Source organism: Pistacia vera, unplaced genomic scaffold, assembly GCF_008641045.1.
Source record: "Pistacia vera cultivar Batoury unplaced genomic scaffold, PisVer_v2 Contig507, whole genome shotgun sequence".
NCBI classification, from domain to species: Eukaryota; Viridiplantae; Streptophyta; class Magnoliopsida; order Sapindales; family Anacardiaceae; genus Pistacia; species Pistacia vera.
Genome location: NW_022196343.1, coordinates 85446 through 103581, shown reverse-complemented (window position 1 = coordinate 103581; position 18136 = coordinate 85446).

Below are 18136 nucleotides of genomic sequence, written 5' to 3'. Positions count from 1 at the left end.
GCATTACACTGATCGTGCACCATTACGGCGACTGATGCTAGCGATCGGCGGTGGTGAGTCATGGCTAGCAGTGGTCTTGGGTGACTGGGGGTATTTTGTTAACTTTTAAACTTTTTTGTGGTTGGGGTGTTTTAGCTAATTTCTCAAATGTATGGGGGTTGGATAATTGTTATTTGGTAGACATTTTAGGGTAACAATAACACTACGGACACCGAATTTTTTATACCGAATTTGTGTACCGGCCGACGTGGAACGCATTCTCCAAATTCTTTATAATTTTTTTCTAGTGAACGGCCGTCCATCCAATTTGGACGGCCGTCCACTCTCATGGACGCCCGTCCATCAAATATGGACGGGCGTCCATATTCCAGGGACGGCCGTCCATATGATATGGACGCCCGTCCCTATTAAAATACAATAAAAAAATTTGTAAAAGTTTAGGGACGGCCGTCCATCCATTTTGGACGCCCGTCCACAAATATATTGGGACGCCCGTCCATCCTTTTTTGAGGGACCGGCGTCCATATAATATGGACGCCCGTCCCTATTAAAATAAAATAAAAAATTTTGTAAAAGCTTAGGGACGGCCGTCCATCCACTATGGACGGCCGTCCATTAATTTTGGACGGGCGTCCACAAATAATGGACGCCCGTCCTTCACCCAAATATGAAAAAAAAAAAATTCCATTATGGACGGCAGTCCATAAATTTTGGACGGCCGTCCTTTTATTGTGGACGGGCGTCCGTAAGTCATGGACGCCCGTCCAAAAGTAATTCGTAAAAAAAATCTAATTTTATTAATTTTTAACCATGGACGGTCGTCCATTCATTATGGACGGCCGTCCATTAATTGTGGATGGGCGTCCATACTTAATGGACGCCCGTCCATTCATTATGGACGGCCGTCCATAATGGTTGGACGACCGTCCCTTTTGTAAAGGACGGCAGTCCATAATGAATGGATAGGCATCCATTACTTATGGACGCCCGTCCATAATGTTATTAAAAAATTTATTTTTTAAAAAATCAATTTTTCGCGTTTCAGTAATACATTGTTTTTTTTTGTTTATATTAGCTTCTCCAATACGCTTCTCTAATTACAAGAGCTAAAGCAAATCAAACCAGCGCCAAAATTCGTCGTCCTGCTTCATCGTTGCCGTCTGTTCCTCGTCTCAACATCATCGTTGCCGTCTGTTCCTCGTCTCAGCGTCTGCATTCCTCAGCCATTTCTTCCCCAACAAACGTTTTCTCCTCATTTTCCAGGTACCGTGTGAATAACGGAAGTTATCATGTGTTCATTTCATCAAACTTCATTTAGCTAAATTTTACAGTCGAAAGAGATACAGGAAGGGAGATTACAGAGATTTGTTCAAAGGGAGATTACAGAGATTTGTTCAAAAGGATTAGAGAGATTTGTGCAGGTAACGATTTTTATATAATTTATACATTTATTTAGTTTTATCCGTGAACATTTTGATATAACTTATGCTTTATTTAGTTTTGTATTATTTTGGATTGAATATATGTTCACATAGAAAAACACTGATACAGAAAATTTGTTGCTGATTGTTATGAATCAGATTAAAGAATATGGAAGAGTCCAGTTTGCCTCAGAATAGGGAAAGTCCAGTTTGCCTCGAATATGGAAGAGTCCAGTTTGCGTCATTTCAATGATATTGAGGTAAATTTTTGTACGTATGTTTATTTATTTTGATGTGTTGTATTAGTACATTCTAATTTTATGTATTATAAACTATTAAATCAGGAAATGAACGTGATGAATTGAAGATATGGGATGTGCAGAGGAAGAAGTGAGCCTCATATTGGAATGATGTTTGATTCAGTTGATAGTCTGGTGAAGTATTACAAACGGTATGGTAACAAATAGGATTTGAAGCATGATACGTACGTCAAAGAAAGGCGAAGATGGAGGATGGATATGTGACAGTGGCATGTTCTTGTTCTAGAAAGGAGAGATGTAAGTCTAGAAATACATTGAAAAAACAACCCTTGCCAAAACAGATTAAGAGTCGGATTAGTCAGCTTTGAATGGTGAATGCAAATGGGAAATTAAATCAGTTGTACTTGAACATAACCATGATCTTACAAGTCCGACAAAAAGAAGATTTCAGGTTAACCGAACGATACAACCTTATGTGAAAGGCGACTTGAAGTTAATGATGTGGCTGGGATTAGACCGTGTAAGAATTTTCAGTCATGTTCAGTTGAGGCGAGGTGTAGAAATTTGACGTTTCTAGAAAAAGATTGTAGGAACTACATTGAAAAAGTGAGAAAGTTACGACTTGGAGTTGGAGATGCTTCGCAGTACTTGAGTATTTTGGAAAATGCAAAAGGAGATTCAAATTTCTGGTACATGATTGATGTAGATGAAAGATCGATTACAAAATGTGTTATGGGTTGATCTAGATGTAGGGTGCTATAAAGAATTCGGTGATTTGTATCACCTTCGACACAACGTATCTGACGAACAAGTATGACATTCCATTTGCTGCTTTTGTGGGGGTTGATCATCATGGACATCAACTGTGTTAGGTTGTGGGTTAATTTCTCATGAGGACACTGAGATTTTGTATGGCTATTTCGTTCTTGGCTTGAATGCATGGATGTCGCTCCTAATGGAATAATCACTGATCAAGATAAGGCCATGCAAAATGCAATTGAGATTGTTTTCCCTGGTACAAACATGGTGGTGTTTGTGGCATATAATGAAGAAACTGCCTGAAAAGTTAGGTTATAAGGAATATGAAACTATCAAGTTTAAGTTGCAAAATATTGTGTATGATTCCTTTACGCGTGAAGAGTTCGAAGAGCGGTGAACCAATTTGTTGATGTGCACAACCTTCACTATATGCGTTATGTGGGTTGTACAAAGAAAGAGTACGATGGGTGCCTGCATTTCTTAAAGATACTTTCTGGGCAGGTATGTCACTACCCAACGTATGAAAGTTGCATGCATTTTTTGTGGTATGTCAATTCCAAAACCACTGTGAACAATTTGTGGAACATATGATTAGCATTGCGAGCTAAAGTGGAAAAAGAAGGGAGGCTGATTTTAGATCTTTTAAATCTTGGTACATGCATACTAATTACCCATTGAAAAAACAATTTCAAAGTGCATACACAACTGCAAAGTTTAAAGAGCTTCAAGAGGATTGCCAGAAAGATTTATTGTGTTTATCTTTTCTGAAAAAATGTGATTCATGTGAGGAGTTTCAAGTTTGGGAAGATGTTTGGTTTGGAGTATATCGCCGTGTTCCTCATGTATTATACTTTGATGAAGTTCGTGTGATATTCGGTGTACTTGTCATTGTTTGAGTTCAGAGGGATTTTATGCAGACATGTCATTATGGTGTTGATTCATAAAAGGGTTTCACACGTTTCGGAAAAGTACATTTTACGGCGTTGGAGGAAGAATGTCAACAGATGTCATACGAAAATTAAGGTCAGTTATAATAGGTGGAGCACTAACATTGAAGGACAACGTTGATAAGTTGTCTAATTTAATGCTGACAGTAACGGATCTGCATCAAACAGTGAGGAAGATTATAATATGATGACGGAGTTTATGATTGACATAAGGAAACGTTGGAGCAAAAGGAAGTGAGGGAGGGGTTGGTACAACGTGAACCTCTCTCTAACGGTTTGACTAGTCAAGATGGGACAGTCCTCCTAAAGAGGGATACCGTAATCATTAGTCCACAGGCAGCTCGTAGCAAAGTGTCGTCCTCCATGTAGAAGAAAGCAGTCGAAGATTGAGAAATTGTACGTAGGGTTAAAAAGAAAAATTACAAAAACAAAGAATGGGTATGACTTATACATTATTTCAGTATTTTTTTGAAACATTATTTACTTATTTGAAGTTTAGAATAATATCGACTTGATTATTAATTGTGTTATGACTTTTTAGGAAAAGGATCATCGGTACAGCGACAACAGAACAGTTTCTTTCAAGTACTTCCGTGGCCGATGCGGAAACTCAAGTGTTGTCAAATGATGTTGTTCTACACAAGTATGTGTTATATATCTTGATAACTGTAATTGCCTTAAGTTTTCTATACCGTAGCTAAATTGTGGTTGTTAAACAATGACAGATGTCCACTGGTCCGGTTCCAAATCTCGCAGGACCAAGTAGTTTCTAACTGGACAGGAGTTTGAAATGTGAACATGTCCGTGGGGAGATGTTTGATATTTTTGCCAAGTTGAAGCATATAGAATTGTATTTGGTATAATTTTCATGCTTTGGTTAATTTTCTACCGAATGCAGTTGAGTTGTATGCTTATACAGTTGTTATATTTTTTGTATTTTCATCATTGATTGTGTAGGATAGTAAATTCATGATATGACGTATGTATATGCATTTTGGATATGCATTTCTTTTCAGATTTGAATTTTTATGTCTTGGGTATGTCTAGTATTACATATACATATACATTAAAAAGAGTTGTAGACTAGGTATAAACAAAAGACAAATCTATTTATAACACAAGACCCTTTATTTATAAACAAACTCTAATCTTTATTAACACACATCCGCTCAAATCAATCTATTTATAAACAAAAGGGAAAAAATCTTCATCATGGTGCAGGGTGGAGGTTGACTAGAGGATGGGAGGCTGTTGAGAATGCTTCATCATGTTGAAAATCTCTGTCATGCAGTCTCCAATGATCAACTGTTTCTTCAATTCTTGATGCAAACGTGTTGAAATCACTTTGCAGTTCTTGTATTTGCCTCTCAGTACGTGAAAAACGTCTCTGAACTTTTTCTTCCGCTCAAATCTGCTTTCTATTTCCTGTAAAGTATGAGAACCCATATCTTCTACATTCTCAGATGGTCCAGGTTCAGTACCTGTTCTTCTTCTTTTGCGCACATAGACTTGTCCTTCAGTAACCCCTTCTTGAATACTAACACCTTCTTGAACCGTTACATCTCCCTCAATTTCATCCCTAATAAGACCATTGTCCTGCCACATTCTTTTTAATCAAACCCATTCTATTCAATGTCACATCTCCCAACACATTAGTTGTAGAAAACGTAATCTATTTTTTTGCATCATCAGGGGTGATCTCATATTCAACTTCCACATATTAACTAACCAGCATCCCCCATATATTTCTCCTTTCTCTGCAGGACCTCTCAACTTTTAATCAATAACTTTGCTGAATTAACTTGCCTCCCTGCCACTGCTGCTTCCATAACAATAAACCTTAACCGTCACATTTCCATTTGTCTCTTTCCTACCATTAAATGTGAAAGTCAAGTATCTGTAAATACTCTCATAGCAGGATTTCTAACTTTGTAGATTTAACCTATGTGGATGGTAAGTCCCTATTCCGAACACATCCAAGCTTGTTTGGAATCCAGTTCTAGGTACGCTTTCCAACCCTTCACAATCAAATCCTATCCAGGTTGCTAAATCTTGGGGTGTCCTACAAAGTTTTGATTCTTTAATTTAAAGAACATTGTATACGCCTGAAACTCATCACTGTCTTTCTCTACAACTTCCAAACTACAAAAACTCATATATCAAATGCCTATATCCATCATATCATACTGACTAAACGTCCCATTTCAAATGATTATCCACCATTCATTTCACACCTAAACTAAACTTGTTAGATTCCTAAATCCAAACTTCTCCCAGGCAAATATCTCTTTTCGACACGTCCTCGTATTGTTTTTTATGTCGCCGGTCTCGAAATTGAAGTGCAGATGAGGATGTGCCTTCCTAGGAACGTTGTATTTTTTGCCCTCACCATTTTCTGCTTTCTGCTAAAACTTGTATACATTAAAAAATCGTCATCATAATCTGCCAAAGACACATAGCCAAATTCAAGGGATGCAATGCACATTTTTTAGGAAACAAAACAAAAGGGTATCCCTATAAACAATCGACCTACATAATATATGGATGGACTAATCAAAAAGCAAAAAACGAAACAATCACCCTATTTCTCTTTAATCTACCTTTCTTCCATATTCAGTAAATGCAATATTGCAAGCAGAAACATAATCAAACATTGATGAGCATTGTCATTCATGTTGGCAATAATACATGCAGGGCCTTGATTGACTTGTTATCAATTCATCGACATCTCACCTGTTTTATCTATCTCTCTGAATATGGCACATGCTGGTCATCAAACAGTTTATGCACTATATATATTTTTGTGGTCCAAAATCTTCTGCATTTTACTTTGTTTAATTTGCATTTATACGTGAATGAAGAATCTGATAAGTATCTCTATTTACAAGATACCAAGGTTGACAAGAATAAATGGTCCCCATTGCTAACACAATATTAAAATTAAAAGTTTAAATTACCAATAACTATAGCTTTAACGCAAAGCAAAGGGATAATTAAGTTTATCTAGTTCGTCCTGAGTCTGACAACTTCGTGTATTGTAGTCATCCAACAGGAGTAGGAAATGCGCGCGCACACTTACAGTTAAAGTGCATCCCCCTCGGGTCCCTGTTTCTGAGTTATCCAAGCTAGCTTCTTAATCAGTTCATGCATATGATTAGTCAGAACAAGTGTTTGTAAGTGGTCTCCACATGCAAACTGTCATGAGCAAGGATGAATAATGAATTAAACGCATCAATATTGGAGATGGTGTTGTCTATCAAAATAGACAGTCAATAAAACACAGACAATTGATTACTGCTTGTTTTTAGGCTCTAATCAAATCTAGTGGAGCTCCAGGAAACAAAAATTGCTAACACTTCCTTTTACTAAAGCTGAATATGGAGCATTGGCTGAAATTGCTACTAAGGCTGCCTGGATTTATAGTTTGTTCTCTGAATTGGATTTAACTTTTATTGGTTTGCCTATAATCTGGTATAATAATACAAGTGATGGATGGTTTGAATTTTGGTTTGCCTATAATCTGGTATAATAATATAAGTGATGGATGGTTTGAATTTTGGTTTGCCTATAATATGGTATAATAATAGATGTTTAGTATTGAGAATTCTGAAGTTGCTACTGTAAGGATTTACAGGCTTTGAGCCACGGATACTGGAAGTCTATGGCTTGTTTCCATATCGTGTATTCTTATCCTTGTTTTCGAATCAAATGTGTCTAAATTCTGCCTAAAATCAATTTATACATAGCCTAAAACCAATTTCTCATTCACGGCAGTTTACAGAAACCATTTTTCTGAAATAAACTCCATTTATCTTTATCAATGGCAGAACACTTCTATTCATAATCACACAAACCAGTCCTACCAAATTGACTGGATTTCATCTCATCAACTCAACTCCATTCAACACATTCATCCAACCAAAAACAAAAATTTCAAAAAAAAAATTAAAAAAGGAAACTGTTTAATTACCGCGAACACGAAGAAGACGTAGATGGAAGACGAAGAAGAAGCGCAGAGAGTCCAGAAACCGCGAAGACGAAGAAGACGCAGATGGAACAAAGAAGATCATAATGGCTGCCTGTGAAAATGAAAAAATTTTGAAACTTCCCCCAAATGTTTTAACCTAAAACTAAAACGCGAAAAATTGATTTTTTTTTTTTAAATTTTTAATAGCACTATGGACGCCCGTCCAACCATTATGGATGGCCGTCCATAATGGTTGGACGGGCGTCCATTAAGTATGGACGCCCGTCCACAACTAATGGACGGCCGTCCATAATGAATGGACGACTGTCCATGGTTAAAAATTAATAAAATTAATTTTTAACCACGAATTACTTTTGGACGGGCATCCATTACTTACGGACGCCCGTCCACAATAAAAGGACGGTCGTCCAAAAATTATGGACAGCCGTCCATAATGGAATTTTTTTTTTTCGTATATCAAATTTGGACGGGCGTCCATTATTTGTGGACGCCCGTCCAACATTAATGGACGGCCGTCCATAGTGGATGGACGGCCGTCCCTAAGCTTTAACAAAATTTTTTATTTTATTTTAATAGGGACGGGCGTCCATATTATATGGACGCCCGTCCCTAAAAAATGGACGCCCGTCCATTGGACGGGCGTCCTAAATTGTTGGACGGCCATCCATAATGGATGGACGGCCGTCCCTAAACTTTTACAAACTTATTTATTTTATTTTAATAGGGACGGGCGTCCATATGATATGGACGCCCGTCCCTCGAATATGGACGCCCGTCCATATGTGATGGACAGGCGTCCATATGAGTGAACGGCCGTCCAAATTTGATGGACGACCGTTCACTAGAAAAAAATTATAAATAAATGGGAGAAGGCATTCCACGTCGGCCGGTACAAAAATTCGGTGTAAGAATTTCGGTGTCCGTAGTGTTGTTCATAAGTTGATCATCTTCATCGTCTAAAATTTTTATCTGATTTATTGTTCCACAGAGAGCAGGTACGAGGCTGCCAAGGAGATAATTGATGAGGCAATTTCCAAGGAGCTCGATTTACAAAACTCTCTTGCCATCAAATGCATATCTATTGTAGACTTGGGCTGCTCAACGGACAAACACATTCATGGCCTCCAAAATATAATAGACTCTATCAAACAAAAATACCAATCCCTCACCCTTACTTCTCAAATTCCTGAATTCTTGGTGTACTTCAACGATCGTACATCGAATGATTTCAATACCCTTTTCGCTTCTCTCCCTCCAAAAAGGCATACTTTGCAGTAGCCGTGGCGGGTTCTTTCCATGGCCGGCTATTTCCCGAGTTTCTGTTCATTTTTTTCATTCATCTAGTGCAGTTCATTGGCTTTCTAAGGTTCCTGAGGAGTGTTTGGACAAGAATTCTTTAGCTTGGAATAAGGGAGGGTTCATTAATATTGTACCAATGCAAGAAGTGAAGTTTATGTTGCATATGCAGCTCAATTGCAGAAGATATGGGGGAAATTTTTAGAGCAAGAGCTAAAGAGATTGTGGTTGGGGACGATGGGTTAATATTGGTGGTTATGAACCGGAATGTGCCATTCTCGGCAGCCAGCAGTCTCATTTATGATCTTCTTGGACTCCCTCATGGATTTGGCAAACAAAGTAAGTTATAGTGTTTTGTGTATTTAATTTACTTCTATATTTTCAATCTTCAGAGTAATTAAGTCAACAATTATATGGGGGATACCCAAAGTAGTTATGGGTGCATTTGATTATTATTTTGGATAGGATTTTGGGATAGTATTGGATAATGGATACGAGAGTATTACGAGATACAATTTAAAAATTTATAAAAGACCCCCTAAGTTTGCGAATTTAATAAATACCCAATATATAAAAAATTGTAAAATGAAAAAAGACCCCCACCCGCAGTGCCAGATTCCAGCTGGCCGGAAAATTGTTGTAACGATACATATCGGCCGGTATGGCATCGTATGGCCTTATTGTTACCAGCCGGATCCACCACGGATCTGGCTAGAAAAGGCCAGATCTACTGGCATATGTGGCCGTAACTGACGACCAAAGATATGGCTGTCGTTTTGCGGTCAACATGGCCAAGATTTGACTATAATTGACGGCCAGATCTGGCCTTTTCCGGCCAGATCCACTGTGAATCTGGTGGAAAAGGCCAGATCAATGAATTACCGCAATTTCGGGTCGGATTTCACGTTGTGGCAGATTCCGGTACCACCGACAGTGGTTGCTGGAATCTGGAAGTATGGGTTGTCGGGGGTGTTTTTGTTAGTTTTTAAACTTTTTCAGGGGGGGATTTTAATGAAATAATAACCTTATGAGGTCTAAAAGTAATTAAAAAAAATAGGGTAATATTTCTTGAATAATGTGCAAACATTATTTGGAGAATAGGATTAGGAATATGGGCAGAAATAATAAGCAAAACGCACCATATGAACAGTTCTACCACTTCACTTTATTGATCTGATAAACTGTTCAATGATATATTGACAAGTGTTATCATAACTTTTAATTTTTCCTTCATCCCTCCATCACCATGATTCATTAATAAATATTTTTGTTTTATTGAAGGGTCTCACCACATCAGTTAAGTGAAGTGGATGAGACTCTCTTATTTAGGTTTTTCTTGGAGATGCCAATCGGAAATTGTAGAAAAAATTCTGAGTAGAAACCACTATTTTACAATAAGTTAATGACAAGAACCGTGAATTGTATAAATGAACAAAATTATATTTAATTTATAGATAATATTATTCATAATTACAGGGCGTGATAATGAAGCAGAGTTGGACTCATTCAACTACCACTATACGCACAAACTCCAGAAGAAATGAGGAGCTAGTAGAAAGAAATGGAAGTTTCAGCAAGGTGGGGGGAGATGATGAAGTCCAAGTGATGATGGATGCCCTACTCAAAATTACCCATTTGGGGACGATGATGCTCAGGTCTACTACCGAAGATATGATCACCAAGCATTTTGGTTGTGGATTATGGTTGAAGTTTGCCATCAGTTTTCTGCAAAGCTCAGAGATTTGCTAAGAACCTTAATCCTGATGAGTATCAGGATATCGTTTACTCGTCATTTTGCAGCGTAAATACATCTAATTTGTAGGAACAAAATTTGGTTTATACTTTTATAGGGTAATTTGGACATCAACAACACTACGGACACCGAATTTTTTACACCGAATTTGTGTACCGGCCGACGTGGAACACGCAAACCAAATTCTTTATAATTTTTTTCTAGTGAACGGCCATCCATCAAATTTGGACGGAGGGTCCATCAAATATGGCGGGCGTATATTCCAGGGACGGCCGTCCATATCATATGGACGCCCGTCCTATTAAAATACAATAAAAAATTTGTAAAAGTTTAGGGACGGCCGTCCATCCATTATGGATGGCCGTCCATCCATTTTGGACGCCCGTCCACAATATGGACGGGCGTCCATTTTTAGGGATGGCCGTCCATATAAATGGACGCCCGTCCCTATTAAAATAAAATAAAAATTTTGTAAAAGCTTAGGGACGGTCGTCCATCCACTATGGACGGCCGTCCATTAATTTTGGACGGCGTCCACAAATAATGGACGCCCGTCCTTCACCCAAATATGAAAAAAAAAAAAAAATTCCATTATGGACGGCGTCCATAAATTTTGGACGGCCTTTTATTGTGGACGGGGGTCCGTAAGTCATGGACGCCGTCCAAAGTAATTCGTAAAAAAAATCTAATTTTATTAATTTTTAACCATGGCGGTCGCCATTCATTATGGACGGCGCTCCATTAATTGTGGACGGGCGTCCATAAGTAATGGACGCCCGTCCATTCATTATGGACGGCCGTCCTTTGTAAAGGACGGGTCCAACCCTTATGGACGGCCGTCCATAATGTTATTAAAAATTTTATTTTTGAAAAATCAATTTTTCGCGGTTTTAGTATACATGTTTTTTTGTTTTTATTAGCTTCTCCAATACGCTTCCCCAATTACAAGAGCTAAAGCAAGAAAAACCAGCGCCAAAATTCGTCGTCCTGCTTCATCATTGCCGTCTGTTCCTGCTCAGCGTCACTCGTTGCCGTCTGTTCCTGCTAGCGTCTGCATTCCTCAGCCATTTCTTCCCCAACAACGTTTTCTCCTCATTTTCCAGGTACCGTGTGAATAACGGAAGTTATCATGTTATATTCATCAAACTTCATTGCATCAAACTTCATTTAGCTAAATTTTTACAGTCAAAAGAGAGGCGAAAGAGAGATACAGGAAAGGGAGTTACAGAGAGAGTGTTCAAAGGGAGATTAGTAGAGAGATTTGTGCAGGTAACGATTTATAATAATTATACATTTATTAGTTTTATACCGTGAACATTTGATATAACTTATGCATTGATTAGTTTTGTATTATATTTTGGATTGAATATTGTTACAATAGAAAACACTGATACAGAAAATTTGTTGCTGATTGTTATGAATCAGATTAAAGAATATGGAAGAGTCTAGTTTGCCTCGAATATGGATGAGTCCAGTTGCCTCAGAATATGGATGAGTCCAGTTTGCCTCAGAATATGGAAGAGTCCAGTTTGCGTACTTTCAATGATATTGAGGTAAATGTGTTGTATCGTATTGTTTATATTTTGATGTGTTGTATTAGTACATTCTAATTGTATTATAAAACTATAAATCAGGAAAATGAACGTGATGAATTAGAGATATGGGATGTGCAGAGGAAGAAGTAGAGCCTCATATTGGAATGATGTTTGATCATTGATAGTCTGGTGAAGTATTACAAACGCTTGTATGGTAACAAAATGGATTTGAAGCAATGATACGTACGTCAAAGAAAGGTGAAGATGGAGAGAGAGATATGTGACAGTGGCATGTTCTGTTTGAAGGAGAGATGTAAGTCTAGAAAACGTTGAAAAAATAACCCGTTGCCAAAACAGATTGTAAGAGTTGGATTAGTGCAGCTTTGATAGGTGAATGCAAATGGGGAATTAAATCAGTTGTATCTGAACATAACCATGATCTACAAGTCCGACAAAAAGAAGATATTTCAAGGTTAACCGAATGATACAACCTTATGTGAAAAGGCGACTTGAAGTTAATGATGTGGCTGGGATTAGACCGTGTAAGAATTTCAGTCAGTTCAGTTGGGGAGGAGGTGTAGAGCATTTGACGTTTCTAGAAAAAGATTGTAGGAACTACATTGAAAAAGTGAGAAAGTTACGACTTGGAGTGGCGATGTTCCACAGTACTTGAGTATTTTAGGAAAATGCAAAAGGAGAATTCAAATTTCTGGTACATGATTGATGTGATGAAGAGAGAGAGTCGATTACAGAATGTGTTATGGGTTGATGCTAGATGTAGGGGTGCATTAAAGAATTCGTGTGATGTTACACATTCGACACAACGTATCTGACGAACAAGTATGACATGCCATTTGCTGCTTTGTGGGGGTTGATCATCATGGACATTCAACGGTGTAGGTGTGGGTATTTCTCATGAGGACACTGAGACATTTGTATGGCTATTCGTTCTGGCTTGGATGCAGGATGTCGCTCCTAATGGAATAATCACTGATCAAGATAAGGCCATGCAAAATGCAAATGAGATTGTTTTCCCTGGTACAAGACATAGGTTGTGTTTGTGGATATAATGAAGAAACTGCCTGAAAAGTTAAGGGGGTATAAGGAATATGAAACTATCAGTTTAGTTGCAAAATGTTGTGTATGATTCCTTTACGCGTGAAGAGGTCGAGAGCGGCGGAACTATTGTTGATGTGGCAACTTCACGATAATGCATGGTTATGTGGATTGTACAAAGAAAGAGTATCGAGGGTTGCTGCATTTCTAAAGATACTTTTGGGCAGGTATGTCTAACCCAACGTAGTGAAGTATGCATGCATTTTTTGATGGTTATGTACCCAAAACCACTTTGAAAAATTGTGGAACAATATGATAATGCATTGCGAGCTAAAGTGGAAAAAGAAAGGGAGGCTGATTTTAGATCTTTTAAATCTTGGATACCATGCATAACTAATTACCCCATTGAGAAACAATTTCAAAAGCATACACAACTGCAAAGTTTAAAGAGCTTCAAGATGAGATTGCCAAGAATTATTGTGAGTTATCTTTTCTAAAAAAATGTGATTCATGCGAGGAGTTTCAAGTTTGGGAAGATGTTTGGTTTGGAGATAATAGTCGCCGTGTTCCTCATGTAGTATACTTTGATGAAAGTGTGTGAATTCGGTGTACTTGTCATTTGTTTGAGTCAGGGGGATTTTATGCAGACATGCCATTGTGTTTGATTCATAAAAGGGTTTCACACGTTCCGGAAAAGTACATTTACGGCGTTGGAGGAAGAATGTCAACAGAGTCATACGAAATTAAGGTCAGTATAACAGGTGGAGCACTAACATTGAAGGGCAACGTTTTGAAAGGTTGTTAATTTAATGTGACAGTAGCGGATCTGGCATCAAACGTGAGGAAGATTATAATATGATGACGGAGTTTGTATGATTGACATAGAGGAAACAATTGGAGCAAAAAAGAAAGTGAGGGAGGGGTTGGTAACACACGTGAACATCTCTTCTAGAACCGGTTTTGACTAGTCAAGATGGGGACAGTCCTCCTAAAGAGGCGGAATACCGTAATCATTAGTCCACAGGCAGCTGTAGCAAAGGTCGTCCTCCATGTAGAAGAAAGCAGTCGAAGATTGAAGAATTGTACGTAGGGTTAAAAAGAAAAATTACAAAAACAAAGAATGGGTATGACTTATACATTATTTCAAATTTTTTGAACATTATTTACTTATTTGAAGTTTAGAATAATACGACTTGATATTAATGTGTTTGATACTTTTTAGGAAAAGGATCATCGGTACAGCGACAACAGGAACAGTTTCTTTCAAGTACTTCCGTGGCCGATGCGGAAACTCAATGTGTGTCAAATGATGTTGTTACTAACAAAGTATGTGTTATATATCTTAACTGTAATTGCCTTAATTTTCTATACCGTGAGCTAAATTGTGGTTGTTAAACAATGACAGATGTCCACTGGTCGGTTCCAAATCTCGCAGGACCAAGTAGTTTCTATACTGGACAGGAGTTGTAATGATGAAAATGTCTCGTTGGGGAGTGTTTGATATTTTTGCCAAGTTGAAGCATATAGAATTGTATTTGGTAAAATTTTTCATGCTTTGGTTAATTCTACCGAATGCAGTTGAGTTGTATGTTATACAGTTGTATATTTTTTGTATTTTCATCATTGATTGTGTAGGATAGTGAATTCTGATAATGACGTTAATGTATATGGCATTTTGGATATGCATTTCTTTTCAGATTGAATTTTTATGTCTTGGGTGTGTCTAGTATTAACATACATAACATATACCTTGAAAAGAGTGTAGACATATGTATAAACAAAAGACACAATCTATTATAAACAAAAAGACACCTTTATTTATAAACAAACTACAATCTTTATTAACAACATCCGCTCAAATCAAACTATTTATAAACAAAGGGAAAAAATCTTCATCATGGTTCAGGGGGGTGGAGGTGACTAGAGGATGAGGAGGCTGTTGAGAAGTTCTTCATCATGTGAAAATCTCTATCATGCGGTCTCCAATGAGTCAACTGTTTCTTCAATTCTTGATGCAAACGTGTTGAAATCACTTTGCAGTTCTGTATTGCCTCTCAGTACGTGAAAAACGCTCTTCTTGAAACTTTTCCATCCGCTCAAATTGCTTTCTATTTCCTGTAAAGTATGAGAACCTATCTTCTAAATTCTCAGATGGTCCAGGTTCAGTACTCGTTCTCTTCTTTTGCGCACATAGACTTGTCCTTCAGTAACCCCTTCTTGAATACTGACACCTTCTTGACGTTGCATCTCCCTTAATTTCCCTAATAGATACCATTGTCCTGCCACCTTCTTTTTAATCAAACCCATTCTATTCAATGGCAAACTCCAACACATTAGTTGTAGAAAACGTAATCTATTTTTTGCATCATCAGGGTGGACTCAATATTCAACTTCTCACATATTAACGTAACCAGCATCCCCCAATATATTTCTCCTTTCTCTGCAGGGATCTCTCTCAACTTCTAATCAATAACTTTGTGAATTAACTTGCCTCCCTGCCACTGCTGCTTCCATGAACAATAAATCCTTACCGTCACCTTTCCATTTGTCTCTTTCTACCATTAAATGTGAAAGTCAGTATCTGTGAAATACTCTCATAGCAGGATTCTGTTACTTTGTAGATTTACACCTATGTGGATGGTAAGTCCCTATCGGAAACATCAATCCAAGCTTGTTTGGAATCCCAGTTTCTAGGTACGCTTTCAAACCTTCACAATCAATCCTATCAGGTTGCTAATCTTGGGTGTCACTACAAAGTTTTGATTCTTTAATTTAAGAACATTGTATACGCCTGAAACTCATCACTGTCTGTCTCTACAACTTCCAAAATACCAAAAAACTCATATATCAAATGCCTATATCCATACTAGTCATACTGACTAAACGGTCCCATTTCAAATGATTAATCCAACCATTCATTTTCACCTAAACCTAAACTGTTAGAAGTCCTAAATCACAACTTCTTCCAAGGGAAATATCTCTTTGACACGTCCTCGTATTGTTTTTATTGTCGCCGGTCTCGAAATTGAAGTGCAGATGAGGATGCCTTCCTGAGGAACGATTGTATTTTTTGCTCACCATTTTCTGCTTTCTACTAAAACTGTATACATTAAAAAACGTCATCATAATCTGCCAAAGACACATAGCCAAATTCAAGGGGATGCAATGCGCATTTTTAGGAAACAAAACAAAAGGGTATCCCTATAAACAAATTGACCTACATGAATTTAAGGGTGGACTAATCAAAAAGCAAAAAAAGCGAAACAAATCACCCTATTTCTCTTTAACTATCCTTTCTTCCATATTGCAAATGTAAATGCAATATTGCAAGCAGAAACATAATCAAACATTGATGGAAGCATTGTCATTCATGTTTGGGAAATACTGCCGGGCCTTGATTGACTTGTTATCAATTCATCGACATCTCACTGTTTTATCTATCTTCTGAATATGGCACATGTGTCATCAGAACAGATTTATGCACATATATATATTTTGTGGTCCAAAATCTCTGCATTTTACTTTGTTTAATTTGCATTATACGTGAATGAAGAATCTGATAAGTATCTCTATTTACAAGATACCAAGGTTGACAAGAATATAATGGCCCATTGCTAACACAATATTAAAATTAAAAGTTTAAATTACAAAAATTATAGCTTTAACGCAAAGCAAAGGATAATTAAGTTTATCTAGTTACGTCTGAGTCTGACAACTTCGTGTATTGTAGTCATCAACAGGAGTAGGGAAAATGCTGCGCGCAAACAATTACAGTTAAAGTGCATCCCCGGGTCCCTACGAAGATGGTGATCAATGCCAAAAACAACATGCCTATAATCATCAAAATAGAAGCTTGTAAAGGCAGAAATGGTTTCTCAGGGTCTCTGTCATTGACTCCAACCAGTAAAAATCATCAAGAATATTAACAAAAAACTAGTCGTTATGAATTAGTGCAAGTAATACTATTACATAAACAAGAAACAGGGAAAACAATAGTTCTGGAATCTAATCACTTCTTGATAACATAAAATTAGACCAGTTTTTTGATAACAAATATAAAATATTTTACCTGTCAACAAGCCTTGACTTTTCCCGGTAAGGTTTCGCCAAACACGAGCTCCACATACAAAATGGGGATTCCCCTTGGCCAAAATTTGCTTGACTGTCTCCGCAAAAACAAAAGTGACAAACCCAAACATCGTCTTTTGTTGGCATGGGATCCTAACATCTTGCACAGGCCCGAATTTACTACAAAATAAAACACATATAAATATAAAAAGTTAGAACCAAGAAACCAAGTTTATGCCTAAAATAAGGCGTAACTCATATTGACCTTATCAAGCGTAAATCAGAGTTCAAGAAAACTTTCCACCGTCCAAAACATGTCATTTCTCTAAAGGCAAAAGGAATATAGTTGTCAACAACCCAATTGACTCAAACATTTGTCTATGAATGAGTTTGGTTCACACACATGTCCAAACCCCATATAATTTAAGGATATTCTTTGAAGTTCTCAATGAATGAATGAGAAGGCATCAGAGATCTGCACGATATCAGGCCATTTGCAAAAATACTAGTGTAATCATTATCTTGAGCATAACAAGTATAAATAGACAGTTCTTCCTCACAAAATCGATACCAGACACTCTTGAATTCAACAAAAGAAAATAGCAAAAACACACTGCTAAAAAGAGACTGATTTAACATTCTTTAAGAATACTTAGAACACCAAGCACTTGTAATACTAGATCGCAGTTCATAACGTCTTGTAAACTTGTCTAACGATCAAGAATAAATTTATATAAAAGAACGTAATGGATGTATGATTCGCTTTAAGTATCTGAACTACTATAAAAACTATCTTGTCAAACTTTATTTGTACATCTTTACATGCTATAGTACAAATAGTACCTCACCCACAAAGTATAACTTGCTCACATGCGATTTCATAGCATTTTATACATACAAAGTCGTTGGTATTAAAATCAAGCATTAACAACACTCATGAATTTGGCCAAGAAAGTAACGTTTCAATCCTTTTTTTTTTTTTTTTTTGATACTTCAAATTAAGTAAATGTCTGCGGTGAAATATTGTATTAAATGTTTTATTGTTCTAAAAAA